At 37.1% G+C, this 24,714-nt stretch overlaps 1 long non-coding RNA gene across 1 annotated transcript; it reads right to left on the bottom strand.

Annotated features, from left to right (window-relative positions):
- Positions 1–1,041: 1,041 nt before the first annotated feature.
- LOC107196296 lies at positions 1,042–24,621 on the bottom strand. The gene is made up of 3 exons (XR_003048535.1): positions 23,479–24,621; positions 13,830–14,031; positions 1,042–1,406 (listed from the first exon to the last, which is right to left on the bottom strand). It is a non-coding gene; the product is annotated as an uncharacterized LOC107196296 (long non-coding RNA).
- Positions 24,622–24,714: the final 93 nt, after the last annotated feature.

Below are 24,714 nucleotides of genomic sequence, written 5' to 3'. Positions count from 1 at the left end.
AGGTAAGCATGTAAAATGATGATGTTTAACTATTTAAATGATGACTATTAAATGATAACTTTGTGATCTATATTTGTATAGCCAGATGTGCATATGAAATAAAGCCAAGTGGAAAAAAAACCAAATTAATATGTACACAGGCATTAAAACTATATGTTATATTTTTGCAAGGATAAGTAAGGATCAAGAGATTTATGTCAATAGCTAGCTCTGTTAATACAATAAACTCTTTGTGCTTTTTTCCCATAAAAAATTTTTTTAATGTGTAATAACAGTGAGGTATGTCATCCCTTAATAAGGTTGAATTCATAAGGCAAGTTCTTTAAAAGTCATTTCCTCTAAGAACTAACTCTGAAGTGTTGGTAGCTACCAAGATGTACACAGCCAGCCTGGGGTTAGGACGGTAGAGCAGTTCTTCCAGCCCTGCTCCTAGGTATAAAGATTTTAATTATGTCTTTCTAAATCAGAATCTCCAAGCATCTGTATTTTGAGTAAAAAACTCTTAAGGAAATTCTGATAAACAGTTATATTTGAGAATAATTGCAATGATACTTGGACAAATTTAAATATATAGTATATACTTAGAAACATTCAGTGTGCCTGTTTTTTCATAAGCCCTTTAATAAAGAATTAAAACCTTTTATTTTAGCTAACTTGATAGGTATAAAGTATTTTTTAGCTGATACATTTGTCGAGCATATTTATTAAAAGACATCATTAAGGTGCATACTTTTTAAAAAGCAGCAGGAAAAATGCTAGCAAAATATTAGAAATGATCTAAATATCCACGATTTTCAGATAGATTTTCAATTATCAAATAGATAATTGTACTTCCACACAATAGAAAACTATGCTGCTATTTAAAAAAAAAGAAACAGAACTCTATGTACAAATAGGAAATGTCTCAAAGATATATTATTAAAGATAAATGTGAACTACAGAACAGTGTGTCCATTATGTTACAGTTATACCCCAACTCCCACTCCAGTTTGTATACTTAGACTATCTCTAGAAGGAAACACCAGAAACTGGTAACAGTAGTTGTCTCTGGACTTGGTTTATTAAAGTTACAGTGATTAGGTAAAAAGGTAGATTAACTTTTTATTATACACCTTTGCATGTATTAATTCTTATATAATAAAATATTAGCAATTAGGTACAAACGGAATCCCAATCTACCTCACTGTTATTGTTAAATCATCTGGAATGTCAATCCAGATCTAAGTTTGATACTCACTACTAATCTTTTGTGGGCCTCATTCACTTCACCACTTTGGTTTCTTGGGCTGTTGTGTTGATCTTTCTTCCAGTGTTCAGCATTTAATTAGTTGTTTGTCCTATTTTCTCTCTGGAATGTATCTGTTCCTGTATCTTGAAGCATTTTCATTTCTGCTACCTGCGGCTTCCTGGTGGTGTAATCAAGAAGAGAAAAGGCATTTGTTCTCTTTCCACTGACCTAATGAGGTCAGAGAGACACCCACCAAAGCAAATAAACACACACACACACACACACACACACCCCAGAGTCCAGTACTCTCAGAATAGTCAGCACCATCTTTTCTTATGATCTCATCCAATCATGGATTTCTTTTAACACCCTGAATCTCTTCTAGCAGGCCTCACAAATCCTAACAAGTATAGACACTTTTGTGCAATGGAATTTCTTTATTGAGCAGTGAAGTGCCAAAGATTTACAATGAATGACTGCTAAAGATTACCTGAAGAAAATGTTGAGGGCATTTTAAACACAATTTGAACATAAAATATTTCTGTAAAAATATAGTGGTATATCCAAATCCATCGAATGTACAATGTCAAGAGTGAACCCTAATGTAAACTATGAACTTTGGGTGATAATGTGCCAATGTAGGTTCATCGATTGTAACAAATGTGCACTCTGGTGGAAGAGGGTTGTATGTGTAGTAGTAGGGAGTATAGGGAAGTCTCTGTACCTTTCTTTTAACTTTGCAGTCAATCTAAAACTGCTCTAAAAACAAAAGGCCTTTTTTAAAAAGATGGAATCTAGTTGATAAAGTGAGGAACAAAACTACAGAAATTTTGGGTCTTAACAAACCTTTGAAAAGTTTGAAAAAATAGTGGTATATTGAATTGCTTGTACGTAACACTGTATTTAAGCTTCAAATACATAGTTTGTTTATGATTTCCCTTCTTTGAGGCAACATGTCATGGCTTCAGATTATCACAGAACAATCATAACCATAAGGAAACTGAAGAGGTCAGCTGGTTTCTTCCCTCATGAAGGAGAAAATCACTGCCGCACTGCTCATAGCATGTGGCTCTCTGGAACTTCTAGAAAGGCACTTTCTCCCAAAGCAACCAATTCCAGTTCTTAATGGTTTTCACTGTTATGGAATGTTTTTTGTTTTTGTTTTGTTTTGTTTTAATGTCAAATCGTGTTCTGTCTTCTGTAATTTTTACCCTCTGATTCTTATTTGCCTTTTACCTAGGAAAAAAAATTAGTATGATCCTGATAGGGAACAGTACATTCAAACGGATGACTAAAGAGAGTTTAGACTTTTTGCAAAGATGCTTTTCCCTTTAATATTAGGAACAAGACAAGAATGGTCATTCTATATTCAGCATTGTATTGGAGCTTCTAGTCAGTACGATAAGACAAAAAAAAAAAAAAGACATCTGGATTGGAAAGGTAGAAATAGAAATCTCATTTCTTATAGCAAGGTATACTAATGATGAATTCTTTCAACTTCCAGCTTTTGAGTGTCTGAAAAATTCTCTATTTTAACCTTTGTTTTTGAGATTTTCCCTGATATAGAATTCTAGGTTGTCAGTTATTTTTTTCCTTTCAGTGCCTTAAAGATGTTGTTACACTTTCCTTTCGCTTGTATCCAATAAGAAATTTCCTGTCATCCTTATCTTTGTTTCTCTATATGAAACGTATCTGACTTTTTTAAAGTTTTTCTCTTTATCACTTGTTTTGAACAATTTATTATGTATTATGTGTCTTTATGAAGTTTTCTTCATGTGCCTCATGCTTAGGGTTTGCTGAGCTTTTTGGACCAGTGGGTTTATGGTTTTCATTAAATTTGGAAAAATTTGGGCCATATTTCTTCAAATATTTTTCTGTTGTTCTCCACTCTTTTAGGAAATCTAATTATTACTTAAGCTTCCTCACAGCTCGCTGATGTTTAATCAATTTTTTTTCATTTCTCTTTTCTCTCTTTGTTAAATTTTAGGTAGCTTCTATTGCTATAGCTTCAAATTCACTTATCTCTTCTGCATCTAATCAGCTGTTAATCACATCGCTTGTGTTTTTCATCTCACACATTGTACTTTTGATCTTTAAAAGTTTAATTTCATCCTTTTTTAAAATAACTTTTATGTTTCTACTTCAATTTTTGAATCTGTGGAATATCATTTAAATATCTTTATCCAATAATCCTAAAAATCTATATCAGTTGGGTTGGTTTGGTTGATTTATTTATCTTTTCACAGTAGGTTAAAATATCTTGCTTTTTTGATTGCATGGTAATTTTTATTGGATTTCAGACATTGAGAGTAATAATGATATGAAAACACACTTCACACACACACACACACACACACTCCTATGCAATTTCTCCATACAGAGGGAGACATTGCTTAAATATTAGTCTTTGTCGGTCCATTCTCTAGGATACTAAAATATTTTATAACCTTGGGGTTTTTTGTAGTTTATATGTTGAGTTTTTAAATCATGTGCTATTATTGGTGGTTTCTTTTTTCTAATAATGCTGTAAGGACTGAGTTGTGGTTGATGGAATCACTGTTTATTGATGAATGACCTGAATGAGACTAACTGTTCATCCTTTTATGAAATCTGCCTGTTCTCTTTACTGATTCTTTAAATGATTTTACATGATTCTCTTGAAGTATTTACTTGCTTGTAGTAGCAGGTTGACAAACTAATGACTTTTTCATCCTGTATGGTCACTTGAAATTAGTGAATAGTTTGAAGGACAATTTCCAATGGCTTTAAACTTTCTGATCTTCAGTATGCAGTTAAGAGAATAAATAATAAATGTTACTTATTATTTATCTATTATATACAATATAAAATAATATAATAATTAATTAATTGATAACAATAATAAATAATAAAACTTAGACTGCAAGAATGGTGTGAGGATTAAATTGGGTAGTAGTATGTGATAGCCTGCCTAGCAGAATGCTGGGCATCTAGAAGATCCACCATGAATATGAGTTCCTCTATTTTGGGGGGGCAGGTGCTGTGAAATTTTGTAAATGTTTCCCTGTTTGTAGCCCTTTTCTCTGAATTCTGCTCTAAATCAAGCCAATCATGAAGAATTTTTAGATTGTATATCTATTTGAGAAAGCTCATATGCTTCTGCCTGGCATATCTCTTTTGGTGCCCTTCTTAGTTTAGACATGATGTCACCTGCCTTTTAGGCTATGTGGTCTTTGCTGAGCAGACGAGACATTAGCTTAGAGCCGCGGTTCTCAAAGCAAGGTTCCCAGGTACCTGAGAATTTGTTAGAAATGCAAATTTTCAGGCCCTACTCCAGATGTACTGGATGAGAAACTCTAGAGGTAGGACCCAACAGCCTGTTTTAAAAGACCCTCTGGGTGATTCTGATGAATGATGAAGTCGATAATTAATATTGGAGCAATAGATGGAGGAAGATGCCAACTGCAGGAGCTCCTAACGGCTGAAATAGCAGTCTACATTTATAGCTTTGACTCCATTGCTACAATTTACTCCTTATCTCTTCATCATTTGCAATCTGACTCCAACTTCACTGGAATTATTTTCTTAAAGATTATCAGACCTCTACCTAACTGATAAACTCAGTAACCTCTTAAGAATTTCGTTCTCCAGGAGCTTTCTGCTACATTTGATGTGACTGATTTTATCTTCTCCTTTCTGCAATAATGTCTAGCTTTGGCAGACCCAACATTAAACACATCGAATTTTCCTCATACCCTCTGAGCATGCCTCTCTCTCTTTCTGGGAGATTCTTCTTCCAAATACCTATTGTTTGTGGCCATTGTTAAAGATTTTGTTCTTAGTTGTGTCTTTTTTTTTTGGTCTAGACGTTCTTCAACATTCTCGTTCTCTGGGGAAAGCATCAAGTATCTCTGTTGATGACTAACAAATCTTCATTTCACCTTTGCACTCTAAATCCAAAGTACTAAAACATGTCGAAACTGCTTCTAGATACCTTCAGGTCTTCAAATTCAACATGTCCCCAAAACAAATGCTTCATTGTCACCTTAAAGTCCTCCCCTGAACTTCCTGACTCTGTTAACAGAACCACCACTCTCTCAGTCATCCAGGCTAGAAATCTTTCTGCCTTTGACTTTTTCCAATATGTCTCTATATTATAACTAGCGGAAATATATATGTATATATATATTATATATATATTTATCTATTTATATATGAAGACTTAAAAAGAGTTGTACTGGATGAGATGTACAGAGACAGTGAAATAGGAAAAAGCTGGGAATTAACTCCTAATCATAAGTGATCTGGAGGAAGAGAAACCAATGAAAAAGTATGTTAGCAGTCAGTCAATCCGTGGATTGTAAGTCTCATTGATAATGCCTCAGGTGTGTTCACGTACCTTGTGTCTTTTGTCCTGGATTATTGTAATAGCCTCCTAAATGTAAAGCCTTGGGCTAGGTTTTCAAAATCTACCAGTACAAGTCAAGGCAGGAGAGATGTGAGCAAGCAGTAGAACATTGCAGGGGGCAGAGGGAGTGGGAAGGAAGGTAGTTAGTTGATGATTAGATGAATATGAGGCATTAGTGTGAAGTGGACCTCAACAAAGTGCTATCTTGGGTCACACTATAAGACCTAGAACAAAAGAGGTGATTTGATCTCTCTGATTAGAGGGTGTTATGAAGTTGGGAGTATTACTATTCTTGCAATAACACATTAAAAGAATAGAGACAAAACGGAATTTATATGAGAGAGTAGTCTGAATAGTGAAAGGCCCCAAAATTACATCTCATGAGGGATTATTGAGCAACTGGAGATATTCAACTTGGAGAAAATAGAGGAGCGGTAGTATATAGTTGTCTTCATAGATATAAAAGACTATCCTGTGAAGTCACCTAAAAATTTTATAAATGTCACAGAGTTGTCCTGAGATAGAAACGTATTGATTTCAACAAATAGTTATGGTATGTCTGCTCTGCGCTAGGCACTGAAAATACATGATAAGCAAGACAATCTCTACCCTAGAACTGACAGACAGACAATAAGTGGATAAACAGATAAATAAATGAGCAATGTAATTCCAGAAGGTGATGAGCTGAGCTGCTTAGGAGATAATAATGTATCTGTTGCTAGGAGTAAGTGAACCTAGCTTTGATGATCACTGGTAGGAAGGTTTCAGAAGGGATTTAGGCATTGGATGGGTTATTAGATCAGTTGACCTTAGGTGACCCTTCAACTCCAAAATTCTGATTCTGCCTTTCTATTAACTACCAAATTAGGACTTCCTCGCTGATACTCAAAGGCTTAGAAATCCCAAACTCCTTGCTATTCCAGGAACAAGCCCTGAGGTTAGTGAGTCAACAGTGACTCAGTGTGAGTATTTGCCCATATGGTTCCTTTGCCTGGAATGTCTTCCTCTCACTTGCCTGCCTCCCAAGATCTTCCTTAACCATTAAGTCTAAACTCAAAGATAAACTTTTTAATTATGGTTTTGGGATACCACTGAACTGTGTTTCTGCCCCCTCTGGGCCCATGGCATTTTGCTTGTAGCACTCTTAAAACACTTCCTGCATTTTACTTGTATTGGAATTCACTATTTCTCTGTCTGTTTCCCCACTAGCTTCTGATTTTTTTGAGGACAGAGAGCATATCTTCCTTCTTTTATAATGCTAAATAGTACAAATCTCCTAGTCACTGCTTTGCATATTCTAGTCACTGAAGATATTCAACAAATAATTGAATGTGATATCAGGCAATACATTTACTCATTATCTGGTGTGAATTAGACATGACCACTGATTAAAGTAGAAAAAAGAATAACCTATTGATTTAACTAAGAACTTTCTCATTCTCTGCTGTATCCCTCTCTACTTACTAGCTATATGGACCTGGGCATGTTGCTTAAATCTTCATGCCTCAGTTTCTTCATCTATACAACAGCAACAATAATAGTAGCTACTTCATAAGATTGTTGCAAGGATTGAGTACAACAATCTATATTAAGCTCCTAGGTCAGTACTTACTACAGAATTAACTCTTGCTAAATATTAGCAATTATTGTTATTATTTTATTATTAGGCATTTCTGCCCTCCAATAGCTTTATGGTTTAAAAGTATGGTTTAAGGGTAAGAAAAAAAACAAGAATTTTTTAACAGAAATTACAAAAGTAGGCAGATGATTGATTTTTTATTAGGTAAATTTTCATCATCCTATCAGGCAAAGATAATTTGAGATGTAAAATAAAGAAGAAAGCCTCTACTTTCTTGAATTGGAAAAGTGTAATTTAGAAGACTAAACATAGTTACCAGCAAGATCCCTGTAGGGGATGGGCCTTAGAGACAACCTCCCTTTTACTTATAAAGAAACGAATGGTTCAGAAAGGTTCAGTGACTTGCCCAAGGTCACATAGCTAAGGATCAGAATGGGGTACTAACCTTAGCCTTCGAGGTCTGCTTGGCTCCTTAGGCTCTTCTCTTTCCACTGTACCCTGCTGCCTCCCTGTCCTATGGCTGAGGCCAAGACAGATTGGGGATGCTGTTACTCCAAAGCCTCACAGGCTTCAATTCTTCATTACTAGCACACTGTCGGCAGCAACCCTAATTTCAGATTGTTGGGGCTGAGGCTGCTGATACTCCTCTGGACTCACAGCCTCAGGCAGACTGTGAAGGGGCCTGAAGGTGAAGGTTATATGAGGCTCCATCTGTGAAAGGCGGAGGCCACGGCAAAGGCAGAGGATCTGAGGCCCATCTGATGTGCATTTAACCCGCAAGAAGTAAGAGAGCACTACATGGTTCCGCATCTGGTGTGTCAGGAAGACAGACACTGGAATGGATCAAGATGTCTCAAAAGGCCAAGCCAAGCATAAAGGATTTTCAATCTATTTTTGGAGCAAGAAGCAAACATGAGGACAAGATAGCCCTCACTCCCTTACCCTTTGAGAAGAGGTATAATGTCAATAAAGAATTGAAAAGAGGTAGAGTTACTCTGGTCTCGAGCAAGGGGATTAGTGTTCACTGTGGAGGTTATAATGAACAGAGAGAAGAAACAGAAGCCCACCTGAGAGAAGGAGGTTGTAACAGTACATCTTGCTGCTTTTCTTGAATTAAAAGAACTATATTCCAAGGGACTGATTGCCTACTATTGAGCTTTATATTATTAATACACTATATTTATACAGAACTCTTCAGTTACAAAGAGTTATCATCATTTCAATAGTCAACAAATTAATTTAACCAACATTTATTGAGCTTTTGCTTATGCAAAGTGCCACTACTTTTCCCCATTCACATTGGATGACAGGACCTCTTGTCTTTCCTAAATATAGATCAAGCACACCCTGCTTACTCACCCTGGGTTATGGAGGGCTCTTGGAGCATGTCTGCCATGTGCGAGGAGAAAGGGAAGCCATGGATGAAATGAAGCATCTTCCTGAAGAATAAAGGATTTGTGGTGTGCATGTGTGTATATGGGGGTGGGGGAAGTTTATATTTGCATTAGAACAAACAATCATTTTCTATTTTGTGGAGCAGACAAAGTCTGCTCCTTTGAGCTTTGCTATGGGCAGCTTCTAGTACAATAGGGATATTTTATTTTAGTGGCAAAGTCTGGAAAATACTAAATCTGAACCTGGACACCTAGACTAATGCATTTACTTATAGACATATTAAAACTTCATTTATTCAGGCTCAATTTGTTTGGAATTTTAAATAACCTGAATAAGTATGCATAAAAATGATGAGAGATTTTTTTTAAGTTTAATGGTGACGATTTAAATACTAAAGAAAACATTAAAACACCCTCAAATACTTTATAAGGAGTAATTTATCTCCAAATACTAATATAAAAATTATAAGTATTCTTATCTACTCATCAAAGTAGATGTGGCAAGTTGATTAGCCTCATTTTGAATTACATTATGTATTTGAACGTTTACAAAACTTCCTTTAATTTTCTTTTACAGTATTCTTGTAACCAAGGTTTTTCCTTCATTTTTTTCCCCTCTTCCTGCCGGTAAGGTTTAAATCACTAACCACCTCTCATTTTCTACCACATAAACCTTCTAAAGAAGAAGTGGTTTCCTAGCTTCTAGTTGGGCAATTTGTAACAGGGTCATTGTCCTCAGGTTCCCCAAAGCAGTTCTCCTTGGAATGACCTTGTTAGCTTCAATTCAGAGGAAAAGCTTGGCCAACACTAGTAACTCGATGGGCCATTCCCCAGGGAAACTTTGACATACCTATAATCATTTGTAGCCTTGAACCATTCACTCTATTTACATAAAAGACAATTGTCACAAAAATCCCTTCCAAAGCCAGTAGAACAAAAGTTTTCAGATTAATTCCCAGCTTTAGTGAATTCTCTATTAAGAGGGTGACAAATTCTACATAAAAGTTATTGATTTCAAACACAGCACATTGCAAGCACATTGAGTTTTGAGTTTTTAATTCTCAATATTGCTTCATACATCATTTACCCCATGCCACAATTTCCCCTGGGTATCAGTTCTGCTCACCTTTTCCCAGCTTAGGACCAGAAGAACAAGTCGTATGGAGTATGGAAAGCATGTTGTCTTGGCCACAGTGGAAGGACTGTGTGTGGCCTTGGTAATATCACCTCATCTCTCTGAGCTTTAGTCTCCTCAACAAATGCAAGGATTGGATGAGCACCATGTTTTTGATGACTGCCATCTTCAACATTACCTGCTTTTACAATGTGAAGCAAGAAGAAAGGTGAGATTGCAAAGGTGATGGAGGCTGGTGGGTGAGTGTCAAGCATGGGTAATTGAAGGAGAATTCTGAATGAAAGACTGAAGAGTTTAGATTTAGACAAAGGAATCAGTTTTGGTTCCTGAGCAGATGTGTGAAGTGATGACAGTGGTATGAGAGTTAGATCAATATGACAAACGTGTAGGATGCACTGGAGTGGATTTAGGGATGTCACACATATACAATAATAGCGAAGTCAAAGCAAATATCTCATTATTTTTGCCTCCCAGAAGGAAAAAGATTCTCCTTCTGTCATATTGAATAAAGCTAATTAAATAAGAAATTGTAAGCCTAAGGAAAGATTCAAGGCTTAACTTTTTGTTATTTCCCAATAATCATCTTCTTTCATATCCCCTACATGACTACAGGTCTTTAAAGTTTTCAAACAATTTTTACAGGTGATGCCTCATTTTATCTCCTCAAACACCAACTATTTTCCAACAACAGAAATAGTCCTAAACTAAGGCCAAGAAGCAACTGACCACAGACACTTTTTAGGCCACCTGGCCGCACTAGCATTTCATTATGGTAAGATTTACTCAGCTGATGGCTGCTCAGAGAAGCTACTCTTGGGCAGTGGGTCATGAGTAATGAAGCAGGGCAGTCCGCCTCTGGGAGTCAGCTGAACGGCAAGTGGATCTCTGACTTTCTGGACATCTTCATGAGTATACATTGACTCAGTTACTATGATCCCCAGCCTCTTGGGAGTTGAGAGCCCCTCCCACAGCCAAGTGCTTTTTAGGACCATTAGCCGCTCATCTGAAGGTAGACTAGGCATCTGTCACATAGGAGTAAGCTACCGGCAAGGAAATAGGTTTTAAATGACCTGACAATTTCCATTGATATGTAGTGGCTACTCAAAACTCTGTTGACTGAGAGGGACCCTGAGTCTGAGTTATTGCTTATCTGTGTCTGCCATGGGTACAGAAATGAAATAAATTGTGCTCATGTTTGCTATGCCTGTCCTAGGCTTTAACACTTCGGGATTAAAACCCTCACTCAAAGAATCACTTTTACCAAAGGTGGTTTCTGATTTGCCAGGTCATTAAGTTGGCACAATGCCTGGTTACTATTATTTGGCCTTTGACATAGCCTTCAGCAGGTCTTTAGGGCATCAACTGTCTAGAAGGCCATCCCTAATACCCTCTCTCTTCTGGATTATATGGGGCTCCTTTGCTGTCCATGATGGAGTTTGATATGTTTGGTAAATTGTCATTTGGCTCTCAGCATAGTATGCATCCTCTTCCTAAAGCAAGGTAATCCTAATTTTGGCAGGGAACAAGTTGTTTCTTTAGGGAGCATCATGAGGCCTCTCTCTATCATAAGTTGTCAGTTGGATGCCAATAAGTTATGACCTCAACATTAAAGTTCAAGGCAAGGGACCAGCCTTCTAAATGAGCATCTGGCAAAAGCACTGAAGTTTGTCCCCACATTCATTGGGTTCTCAGCCAATCTCCAAAGGAAAAGAAAATCTATTAGATTTCTTATGAAGTTTCAACCAGTCCCTAAAATTTGCAACATTTGACTCATTCACCGTGGAGATAAATTTTAGGGTGTCTTTGCCAAAATACTATAGATAACTAATATCCCTGCACATATACATATCCATATGGCTTATCTCAAGTTAATCTGTACTTTTTCTATGAGGAATATTCCAAACTATGGCTTGATTTGCCATTGTTTTAGCAAGTAATGTAAATTCTATGAATTTAAGATTAGATAGAAGAATTAACTTATATAGAAGAATACCTGTTTCTATGCTAACTCTTGGCTTCTGGAATGTTCATTATACTGACCTCAAGACACTATTGGGGTCAGGACAATTTCTGTTTTGCCTCTCCAGAAAACATTATTATCCCCATATCTTCTTAGTATATTTAATATACTCTTCACTACCTCTAATTCTTAATTACCTAAACTTAATTATTCTTTTATCTATTCAAAATTGCTCTGCACTCCGAACTCACCTTCATAATTCTGAGTTTACATAGTTTATAGAAGACTCTAATGATTTCCTAATGCTAAATATAATATCATTTTGTAGTCTTTTTAATAAAATCAATATAATGGTTTACCGCTTACCCTCTTGAACTGTTCTTTCTACTTTTCCACATCTTCTTCACAATCTTTAAAAGTGAAAATCAACATCTCAACTCTCTGTTCTGTAATTCCACTGTTTCTCAGATGCTTCATTCATCCTTATAGAGTCTGTGATCAATCTTATGTGGATAATCCTTGTTCATTTGATACAGCTCCAGATTTTCTTCTGGGCAGTGGCCTTGCACCTCCTAGTGCTTTCTGGGTGTGGCAAATATCCCACTGAAATTTATTAACTAAATAGACCTATAGTTACCTAGAGTAACTGTAATTATGATCTTCCCAGTATGCTGTCCCGGACCTTCACCTTTAAAAAATTTTTGCAATGAAATTCCTTTCTCGTGGGGACATTACTTTGGAGTGGATGTGCAAGAGGGGTATGACCAGTAGATTGTTCCATTCTCAAGTTTAGCTATCCCCTGAATGAATATGTATATATATGTAATATATATATACATACATATATATATAATATATATATGTAATTTGTATATCATATGCTACTTTGGACCAACAATGATCTTTTATAGTCATTCATCCATTCATTCATTAAACAAATACTTGTTGAGGACAATATACCTTGTCCACATCTTATCCCTTCCTAGCCAGATTAAAAATTATTAAAGGAGAGTGATCGTATCTTGTATTCTTTTTTGATTAACTCTCATTAAGAACAACACTTCGCACATAACAGATATTCGGTGTTTGTTTACCAATTAAATTCCAATTGTAACCATACTTCGAATCTGGTGAGACTATATGTACATCTTTTCTTTTTAAAACAAAACAAAACTCTGATTCATGTATCAGATGCCATGAACATTGTTCTGTACTTTGAAAGCATTGTTTTCCAAGGCATCTATTTATTTTTATACAATTATTAAACACTAATCATTACAGCATATAAAGGGAATAAATAGGCCAATGAGAAAAAGAAGGCCCAGGAAAATTTTTTGAAAAAGGATGTCACATTATAAATTACTCTCATTTTATGAGATTTCTCTTACCTGCTGAGAGCATACCTTCATACATTTTTAAAAATATGATTCCAAGAACATAGTGGAATGTAATATACCTGTACTGCTCAAAGAACATTTATTGATCAATGTGGTACAATTGAGCTCAAAAAGCTAATTACAATTCTTTTTGCCTCCATTTAAAAATATGTAAAATGGGAGTAATATTACCTGTCTGGTCTACGTTATATGTTTCAGGACACATCTAATACTGTAATGTATAAAAGGTAAAATCCTGGAGTTGCCTCTTTGACAAGGTTTAGGTCTTAAAAACAGCATTTTAGGTGTAAATCACATACATCCAAAATTACCCTTCAAAGGACCTTAAATAGCAATAAATTCAATTCAGCTAGTTTTTCTCCCAGTATTGGAACATATCACTGTTTCTTTGGTCGAACAACAGATGAAGAATTGTGTTTAACCTGAATTTATAGGTCATGTTATAAAAAAAATACCCTGTACTTTACAAAACTATTGGTACCCTCAGTTGTATGAAATGCTCACAGAAATAAGAAGGATGTGGAAATTAGGACCACTGAACAAGGAAACAGTAGATTCACTTCTCACATCTCATTCTTTACAAACTAAAAACCATAATTATAAATTTATTACTAATGGCTTTTTAATTCATATTTCTGTGGCTCCTTTGTCTGCTGATGCAGGACCCTCAGCTCCTCGCAAAATCCCCCAACCCTAATGTCTAAGAGCTCTTAGACAGTGTTTTATATGGGATCAAGAACAAGTCTTACCTGTAGTCACATGGATGTCTGCTGCTGAGGTTTCTGTTGTCTTCGAACACTTCTGGTACTTATCATTGAGCCAGCCCCATTAAGTCAGGTCACCACCACCTTCTATTGGAAATTTTCATGATCTCCATTGTGGCCTTCAAGGAAATCAAAATGCTTCTGTGTTTTCTGGAATCTCTAATACAGCAAAATTGTGTCGTGTTTCCTGCAAAAGTGGAAACAAGTCTCCAATCACTAACCTGTGGATTATATTTTGTGATTATATAATAAAGATTTTAGTGCACTCCTACTTCTGCTTATAGTGCTTTCCAAGAGGAATTTATGAAGTTGCATTAGAGTGGGTTAGGCAAGGTCCCCTCAATCCAAGAGTGACATCTGAAATAGGTTAATACCTGGCATGGTATGGGCACTGACCAATAGAACACTGGCTAGTGTGTTGTAACAATGCAAATTGACTGAAAAGTAGCCTGGCCAAACCCCCTCTTCAACGGTACCCACATTTTTTAAGTCTTTCTGTCAAAACCTTTATGCAAACCACCTCTTAACAGCCTAAACCCATCAATTTGCCAGATATGCCAAGACATGTTTGAACTCCAGAGGTAGACAGAGCTCTTTCCCAAGCTATGATTATGTTATATTTGAATGCATCTAATTAAAAAAAATGATACTCAAATTATATTGCAGCAACGATGATGGAAAATTTTTAAATCTAAAAAAATTTCAGAAAACTAACAATTAAATAAAACAAACAACTGTTTTTTTTTTTTTTTTTTTTTTGGCTATTTCTTCTGAGTCCTTGTCCATATGCAAATATTTTATAAAATTGCAATTTTAATGGTTATAATCAGGTTTTACTTTTCAACTACAAATTATACTGCTCATTTTGCTAATATTTACTGAGTTCCTACTATGTGTCTGGCATCAATTGAAATCAAGAGAAACACTTCACATCTACATGAAATTCCATTTAAGCAGGAAGAAAGTTACATATAAAGGCAAACCATGTGTATGTCCTCTTTTAGCGATGCCTGTTGATTTTTTTTCCCATTGGATGGTTTCTCTGGTGCTTAGAAGTACTTAACTTTAACTCCTTTCATGCTAGATTAAAAGCTTAACTTCCATAGAATAGTTTACTTACTTAGAGTTCCAGCTGACTTGACTCTGTAAGAGATTTGTTTTTAATTCTAAGAGAGCTCATACCCCTTTGACCTTGAAAATATTTAAAATTGCAGTTGAACAGACCATAGTCAGGTCGTAAAACATACACAGCAGTTTTCTCAATTTGCTATATGCAAATGTGTTTCTCATTATATTTGGCACAGTTCTGGGCACATAGTAGATACAAAATAAGCACTTCATAGAATCAGGATATTCAGTATTGTGTGTTTTCATGTGTTTTCCAACATATACCAGCAAAACTTACGAAATTTAAAGAATCAGCCAACATGTTTACTGATTTAAAATAAAAAATAGAATTGAACCACTCTTGATAAGAAGACTAAATGTGAAAACTGGATTGTAACTGAAATGGTTAGAGTTAGTAGAAGAGCACATAGAGCCAACTCAAAAAAAAAAATCCAAGTTAGTATTTTCCTGAAACTCTTGAGTTCTCCTAAAATAGTAAGTTATTTACAGAAATAGTGGTTTCCTAAATTATTTTTATCTTCAAATACTGAACACTACTGATGCATATACAATATAAATTATAAAAATAATGAACGGATGTGGTAAAATATTAATGGTTTTAAAAAACTGAGCTATAAACCCTCTGCCACAGAATCCTTTCTGGTCTATTATCTGGCACTTCCTACTACTGTCTGATCTGGACGTTACACAAGAACACACATTCCTGGGGCTTTGTGCATTCTCTTCCATTCCCTTTCAGAGTTCCATCCTACAGGACATAGGAATGAAGTCAGACCAATGATGCACCTTGATGGCCAGAATTCAGATGAAACTGTGGTCTGCCTTAAGGGATACAGACTCTCTCTGCATTCTGGAATACCTTGTCGGATAATCCATGGGATATCTTAATTTTTTTTTTTCAAGTTTTTATACTCCCCCCAGTCAAGATATTTAATAGCTAAGAAACAGAATGCCTGTTTTCTTTCATATTCACAGTCACCATCAACTCGTTATAGTATAAAGAACCAAAGACTTTTGTTTTCTTCTGAGAGATGTGAGTCCTACTACCATGTGAAGAATAAAACGACTATTTCTGATTTACTGCTGGCTAATGAGTTCCTAAACTATTTGTCCTGAGACTTTCTCAGCCTATATTTATTACATTTTAATGCACATAAGACAAGGCTAAATGACCTTGAATTTGTTGTAAAGAAATATGTTTAAGTCAAAGTTCAATCAACACATATGTATTGTTGTGAATTCATTTATTCAATTCAATGTGAAAATATTTACACCTTTGACTAAAAAAGTTCTTTTAAAAAAATGCGAATAAAAACAGAGTACAAGAAGTGAAATGGAAACAGTTTGAAATAATCTAATCAGTAATAATATACTAACCTCATGATTATACCCTGAGCTAGCGATAATGTGGTAAGCATAAAAAACTAAAAGGATTTATCAAGGGATTGTCTTCCTTTTATCTTAGATAGCACACACTCCTTTAGATGTTAAAATTAGAGTAATTATATGATCTGTCAAAGGTTTGATGTGAAACTCTAAATATCGCCAGAGTCCACTTTATAGTGGCAATGTTTCAGACACTGTCCCTCTTCTTTTTGGGTAGTCATCCATTACTTTCTCATTTTGCCACACCTCATTGATTATAAAAAGCATGACCAAGTATGCTGTGTCTTGTTACTCGGGGCACATTTTTAGCAACAGGAAAAAACACACAGTGTATATTACCTCGGAGGCTTTTGTGAGGGTGCAAGCACACCCCAAGATGTGCTTCTGTGTATGTGGATTGTTTTGAGCTAAAGGCAATTTGAGCTTCAGGCTCAAGAGAAAACTTCTGCCCCTTCCTTTTACTACTGAGAGGAACTTGCATTAGGGACCTTGCTCATAATAAGAGATTATCAGTGATAACCTTTCTGACCCACCTATGTGGCAGGGCAAACTTTTATTTAGTAAATATCTGCTCTTCTTATCATTCTGCAATGACCCTTTGAAGCATTACCTCACCCCTAGCTCAGGATGTCTCATATACCACAATCTCTCTCTGAACCTCTCCAGCATGTGGGCACTCTCACGCTCACTTTCTCTCTCTCTCTCTCACACACACATATATATTCATGCCGGGTTCCCATACATATGTATGTATTAAATTTGGTTATTTTTCTCTTGCTAATCTGTCCCATGTCTGATTATTAGACCAGCCAGAAGAACCTTGAGAGTAAAGTTTGTTACTCCTCCACACTTTCCTAAGTGACGATGTCTTACATCTGCCAAAATACTTCCCATAATTCTCCATTGTCTGAGACAAAATCCAGATGTTTTTATGGAACATTCAAAGCTGTCAAATCTAGCCCCAAACTACCTTTTAAACCTTATCTCCCATTAGTCTCCTCTATTAGCTTCTGTTCTAGCCAAAGGGTTTTTGAAGTTAGATGAACAGACTCATACAGTTCTTAATTGCTCTGACAGCTCCACCCACCTATGAGTTATGAACTGGGCATGGAGGGTAGGAGGGTTTGTCTTTTGAGTTAGAAATGAAGTGGTGGAAAATAATTTACTTCCTTTCTCCTTTCTTCATGTCCAAATCCTACTACTTATCCTTTAGGATCCACTTTAAAGTCCTTTACCCACCTATTATAAATAGGACAGCATGAACAATTCACTCAAACATTAATATAATATTAGTAAATATGTTCTGCCTTACAACTTTTTTTATGGACTCAAAATGTGATTTTTAATAACTATTTAACCTTTCATATGGTTATTTCCTCAAAGGATAAGCTCTCCAAGGGTACAGAGCCATGTGGTTCATGTACTTCTTTATATCAGATAGTAGGTGTCTTATACATAGTATATACTCAATAAATATTGGCTAATTTTATTTAACTCATGTTACAAAGGATTATCAGCAAAAATATTAGTTGGAAAGCTTTGCACAGAAATTTTGTTAAGAATTTCATGTAATCAGATGCTTTCTGACGAATGTGTGAACCACAGTAAAAAAATGAGCTATGTTGGGGGTCAATTTCCTTAAAACCAAACAGAGAAATTTATTGTAGAAATATTAAGAACATTTAAAGTAAACGTTTTAATCTATAATTAAATATACCAATATATTAACAAAATTATTCTAATTTCTATCTTCCTTTTCAATCTTGATACAAATGTACATATATTTTATAGATATGCAAATATAATAAGCAATCTGAAGTTCTATATTTTCAGTTAGCATTGTTCCTGAGTTATTATTGGTCTTTGTATTTATTTTTACTGGCTGAATAATAGAGACTTAATATAATTTACTTAACTATACCTCTGTTATCCAATACCGTTTTCCTTTATTTTCTCTAGGTCCAGATCTCATATGCTACATAATTTCAAACCAGCTCCAGCTCTTTGAATACCTTGTTACATACATTTCTGCCATTGTATAACTTCTTTTCTTTGTCAGCAATGTTCTTCCCTTCACTGATCTGGAAAACCATTCTTTATTTAAAATAGTGGTCTATGAAATTTTCCCTAATACTCTACTAGTAAAAATACTTTTAATATCCAGCTCCAATATACTCTTCATATTTATTGATAAAACTTATACTATTGAACCAATCATTTGTAAAACATATACTCTTAAATATGATATGCACATATGAGACATACACAGGAATAAAAATAAATGAGAGGCATAGTAATACTTTTTAAATCATTTTTTTATTATTTAAGGCCCCAAACTTTTTTGTTCTTGCCCCTCAACCCTTTTCCTCCAATTATTAATACTGTCACAGATGTATACATATTCTTTAAATGTTTTAGCAATTGTGAAGACCTCACACTGGCGTTAGCTACATCTCAATCTTACTTAAATTTAGGGCAAGCTTTGACTTTAATGATAGTGGATGGTAACTTCATATTTCAAAAATTCTTCTTGAGAATTCCAAAATTTTCAAGCTCACTTCTTGTCAAATTTGATTAGCTCATTATTTTTACCTAGAGATGAGACTGATGAAGAGTTCTTACCACGAGTAGGAGAATGTCAGTCTTGCCATTTTGTTTACTTACTCTTGCAGTTAGTAAAATCTGTAATCTACACTTTATTTGCAGAAATCATTTTCAACTCATGAGGATCAATTTAGTTAAAAATCAAATATTATGGCTGGAAATCCACTTAATTAAGCATAAGTAAAGTACCAGGAGGGTACCTTGTATTCACTCACCCTCTAGGCTGTAGAAATTCATCCTCTTCCTTTAGGATAACTGTATTGTGGACCATGTGAGACCACTTCCTTTGACGTAGAGAGTAAGAAAAGGAACCAGTGCCTACCAGTAAATTAACCACTAAAAAGGAAATTTCTTACTTTTTAAGATAAAAATAAGTTCTAATATTTCTAGCACTCCAGAAGATTATCCTGGACAACCTCTGGATATATACACTCAACCTGCAGACCAGTAGTTCAAATATAACCCAGAAAATGATCTCTGGGACACTTCTCTTCCTCTGGGCTAGTACACAGCTGCCCAGATGACAACATAGTGTTATCTTTTTACATGTCTCTATTCTATGAGAACTCCTCCAAGACTGGAGCAAGACTAGTCATCTCTAAATGTCTTTATTTTTGCACTTCTGTATCCCTATGGCCTGGCATAGTGTCCTACAAAGAGACCAGGAGCTGAATAAATGCTCACTAAATGGATTTGAGTAAAGTTTCTTTTGGATTACTTCTTTTGGATGATTTTCTAAGGAGAAATTCTCAGAGTTAGGGGACAAGAGTTAAGCTACAGGTTTGAAAACCACATTCTAGCTGTGTAAATGTGAGCAACTTACTTCTCTTGTTCCTTAGTTTAGTCATCAGTAAAATAGAGAAAAATTGTACCTACCATATAATGGAGTTACGTGTCCCAAACACCTAGCAGAGTGCCTGGGTGAGTTTTTTATTATTGATCAAAGGGCACAATTTTTTAAATGGCTCTTGATACTATTGCCAAATTAAGCTCCTGCTGATGATTTCTAGCAGTCAATGAGTCCCTTCATCTCTCTTACTTTAACATAAATTGACCCCTTTAAATGGTATACTGCATGTGTTAACAGCCAATCTCTTTTTGGCATCAAAGCCTACCTAGGAAGGGGGAAATTTCTGCTGTTGCTTCAGAGCTTTTAAAGATGCCCTATCTTTCTGGTTCTTTCTTCTGCTCAGCCCTGAAATTGCCTTCTTGAATGCCTCTGAAAGTGCCTGCCCAGCTACAAAGGGTACCTCTGTAAATTTCAGTTATGTTAAGTCCTCATCAAATTGAGCAATTTTACACTGCTGCTTCTTCTCTTTTGTTCTTCTGAAGTCTTGTTTTTCCTGAGTGTTGTTTCTTATGTAAAGATGGAAAATAAAGACAATGCATGAAGACAATAAAGATCATTCAAAATGCCATCAAAATTAGTATTTCCAGACACCTAGGTATGCATGTGTAGAAGCACACACATACATAATTTATATAAATAGGATAAACAATGATACCTTTTAATAGGATAAACAATGATACCTTTTGATGAAGGGCAGAGTGATCTAGTAGAAAGAGGCTGAATTCAAAGACTCAGGTATACATCCTATCACAGCTTTGCCATTTACTAATTACATGACCTTGAGCAATGTACTTGTTGCTCATTCCTTCCTCCATCTATTAAAAAAAAAAAAAAAAAGCTAATAATGCCTCTTTCTTGGGGTTTTGGGATGGACTGAACAGGCATTGAACAAATTTATTTTTCCTATTTCTTAATCTTCACTTTGACCTTGGTATTGGAGAGCTTTCCTATGGTTCTTTACTAAACAACTCTTTCCTACCTCATTGTATCTAACTGCAAGTACTTGGAGCAGAGACCATACCTCATTAAATTTTGAAGACTAGCATCCAACAACATTCAGGTGTTTAAATATATATTGGCTACGTAAATGAGGTCCTAGAAAGAGTTTGTTCATGGACTTCTGTTTGAAATGGTTGACCCTAGGTTCATCTAAATAAACTGCCTGTCATATTCTCTTTGCTATCTTCCTTATTAAACCTGCTTATATTTTCTTCTAGTTTCAACTAAAAATGCAGCTAAGTGATTTTGAGCAAGTTGCTTATTCAAGTGCATAAGTTTCCTCATTTGTAAAAACTAATAGTTTAATAGTACTTCCTAAACTTTATAAACATATAGTACTTTCTAGGTGCAAAGTGCTATACAAATACAGGCATACTTCATTTTATTGTACTTTGCTTTATTGCACTTTCACAGATGTTGAGATTTTTACAAATTGAAAGCAAGACCCTCCACTAGCAAAAAGATCACAATTTGCTTTACTGTGATGGTCTGGAACGCAGCCTGCAATATCTCTGAAGTATGCCTTTACTTGTTATTACTACATAAGCTGGTTCATTGTGCATTTTTAATTTACACCTATTATCTTGTGGACATGCTCATCAACCCAGCTTTCCTACATTTATATTTTTCTAATGCTTTGGTTTATTGTTACTGTGGCTCAGAATCACTGATTTCTGCAAGGGACCATCTAATGAGCCCTGGAGAAAACTGAAGTGTTATAAATCAAACTAGGAGATATGTTCACAATCAGGCACATGCAGTTCAAGACATAGGCTTAAACTCTAAGATAAAACAAGATACACCAGGAGAGGTGAGGACTGTGTTTTTGAGAGAAGTAGGGAGTAGAGCTTAAGAATCTGAATCCTGTCTATGGCCATGCTACCCTGAACAAGCCCGATCCCGTCTGATCTTGGAAGCTAAGCAGGGTCAGGCCCAGTTAGTACTTGGATGGGATACAGACCAGGTGCTGTAGGCGTAAAAAATAAGAGATTGTAAGCTGACAAGGTCCTTGCAGTCTGTGAGGTCAACAAAGTGTTGCCTCGCCTAAAAAAAAAAAAAAAAAAATTAAATAAATAAATAAAAGAATCTGACTCCTGGTTCTACGTTAGCTCTGTGGACCTTGTAAGTTAGTAATCCTTCCTGGCCCTTAGTGTCTTCATCTGAAAAGTGGCGATGATGACAGTACTTATGACATAAGATTATTATAAACTTGAGATAGCATGTGTGAAGAACTTAAGAACAGTGTCTGGCACATTGTAAACACTCAGTAAATATTAACTATTAAAATTATTATAAACTGATAAGTGGTAACAGCAGGTGGGAAGGTAAAGTAAGAGTTTGAAAGTTCAAACACTGAATGGTAATTTCATTAGTATTTTCTCATAAAACTTCTCTCTCCTTAAATTCTAACTCTAGACTGAAATACATTTTCTTTTCCTATAAAATTTCCCTGTCTTGGGCATATATTTTTTTAACAGCATCAGTTCAAACTATTTGAAGCCAACAACAAGCAAAGCTACTGATCGTTGCCTTAAGGTGGACTATTTTTGCATTTTACTTTATACTAAAGAGTAACCATGTTTCCAATTTGTATAACCTAAATATTTGTTATTCACTTCTCTGCTGGTATAATTGGGAGTAGGAATAGAGAGTAAAGAGGAAGGCAGGATTTAAAGTTTGGCCTCACAGCATTAGGGCCTAGTGACACAGGTCTTTCAGAATGTTTGCATGGACAGGCAACATTCATTGACAAAGTTGCCATGCACTGAATTTGCTTTTTAACATTCTCTGCTTTCCTCCATGACATCCAGAGACCTCATGGTCTCTCTTAATTGCAAAGAACAAGTGCCTCTGCTGCTGTTGTGCTATAAAACCCATGCTTGGGGTTGAGATTATAAATTGATTGCATGTTGGCCACATTTACCCCAGGATGTTTTTAGTTTGGCCGTCAGGGTTTTGAAATACTAGTTGCTAACATTTGAAAATCAAGAGATTTCACACAAATATCCAGCTTTAGGGTTCCTCTTGGGAGAAAAAAAAAACAAACATAGAGCATCTCAGAACACTGGACCCACATTCCTGAGGGCAACAATCTGCTAGATCTGAACAGCTGTTCCCTTCAGTTACAGCATGGAGACTCCAATTTGCCACACTCCTTATCATTCCTCATTGTCTTTCACCAGGCCGTTTTCACTCATTTGCTTTACTTTTCTGGACCCTGTAGACATTTGTCTGCATACCCTATCTAGATCTTTCCTGCCACTCATCAAAGCTCACTTCGTCTGCCTTAAGTCCCTCTTCAGTTTTCCAAAGCAATAGCTAGGTAATCTGATCAGTTTATAGGTATTTTTACAGGGGCTCTCTGGAGATAGTATTTAACAAGTGACTAGGCAGATGGAAATTACAAGAACCACGGGATTAGAATCAGGATGGCAAGTGTCCATTCCACTTTTTCTGCTATCCTGACGCAGCTATGCTTCAGTCCTCAAGCAAACCGAAGGAATTGGTTTTCTGTAGAACGAACACCAGCCTCTATGTGAAATCTACTTAAATAATACTTTTATAGATCAACCTAGTTCCAAAGGACCAAAAGCTACTAAGGGCTATTCTGACTCCCCATTTCCTCGGAATCCTCAGGATATCCGGCCTGACGGCATTTCCCCTCACCTGATTTCGGGGCCCGTTTTACGCTGGGCAGACGCGCCCAAGGAGCGCGCGCATCCAGCATGAGCTCATTTCTCAGGGGCGTTTCCAGAAGGCCGGCCAGGCGCGCGCACCCGGCGCAGTCGGCCTCACTCTAATCAATGGTCCCCGCGGCTGGGCGGGGCGCAGCAGCCCAGGGGCGCTGCCTCTCTGAAAGCTTTGTCTGAGAATTCGCAGACAGCAGGGGAGGCACCCTGGATCCGTCTGGCCCTGGCTAGGAAGACGCTGGTACTCGGGACGCACTACGCCGGACAGAGGGGAGTCTCGGGCGCGCAGGATTAGCCGCGTCCCGCTTAGAGCCTCTAGTGGGTGGGGAGAGCCCCTACACCTTCTGCTCGCCTGAGCGCTCCGAGCCCAGCCCCGCCAACCGCAGCAGTTTCGGACCGGCTGTGTGGAGAGCCCGCGTTCCCTCTTTGCGGTTTCCACATGGTCTGGGAGCAGCCGCCACGACCCCAGGCGAGCTTCTCCCGGCTCCTGGGACCGCCGCCGGAGGCCGAAGGCCAATCACACTGCAGCTAGGTCTTGCGATTGGACGGCAGTCAGTGCCGATTGGCTACCGCTAAGGCTTTCGGCCTCCCTCCCTTCCCCTTTTACCCTAACTCCAGCTCCAAAGCTTCAGGCCAATGAGAAGGCGCTTTATAGAAGCCCTCCCTTTGCTTTCTTCTTCTCCCCACCTCGGCGAGGGAGGAGACATTCTGACTGGCCAGATGTCCTCGGAAGCCCCCTTCCGCTCACCAATCACCGAGGGAGGTACACTCCCAGCGGAGTTTTGGGCCAATTGCAAAGCGGACACGGAGCCCAGGCGTGCTGTTTCACCAGCGAGTCTGGGTTTCGCCGTCAACTGTTCAAGCGTTTTCATGAGGGCCGGCGACTCTGATTGGCCACTATTGCCATTGTCGAATTTCTCCTCTAGCCAGCCAAAGAACACGGCGAACCCACCTTCCTTTGATTCGGGTGTCCTCGGCATTTTTCGTTCTTCGGGCGTGGATTTCCAGCGACACATTCTAATTGGTGCCTCAGGTCCCTCGGCTTTTTCCGAGAGGAGCTGCAAACAGACGACGTCCGTGATTGGCTCCGCCGGGCTTCGGCTCTCCAGCCGAAGCAGGCGAGCGCGAGGCTCGGTCGGCGATTCCCAGACGCCTGTTACGCGGGCGGCGGGGCGCTGGGCGGTGTAAGGCTGGGTGGGGGAGGAAGGAGGCG

Source organism: Pteropus alecto, unplaced genomic scaffold, assembly GCF_000325575.1.
Source record: "Pteropus alecto unplaced genomic scaffold, ASM32557v1 scaffold251, whole genome shotgun sequence".
NCBI lineage: Eukaryota > Metazoa > Chordata > Mammalia > Chiroptera > Pteropodidae > Pteropus > Pteropus alecto.
Note: the sequence above shows the minus strand (reverse complement) of the source record. Positions and strands in the feature narration are given on the sequence as shown.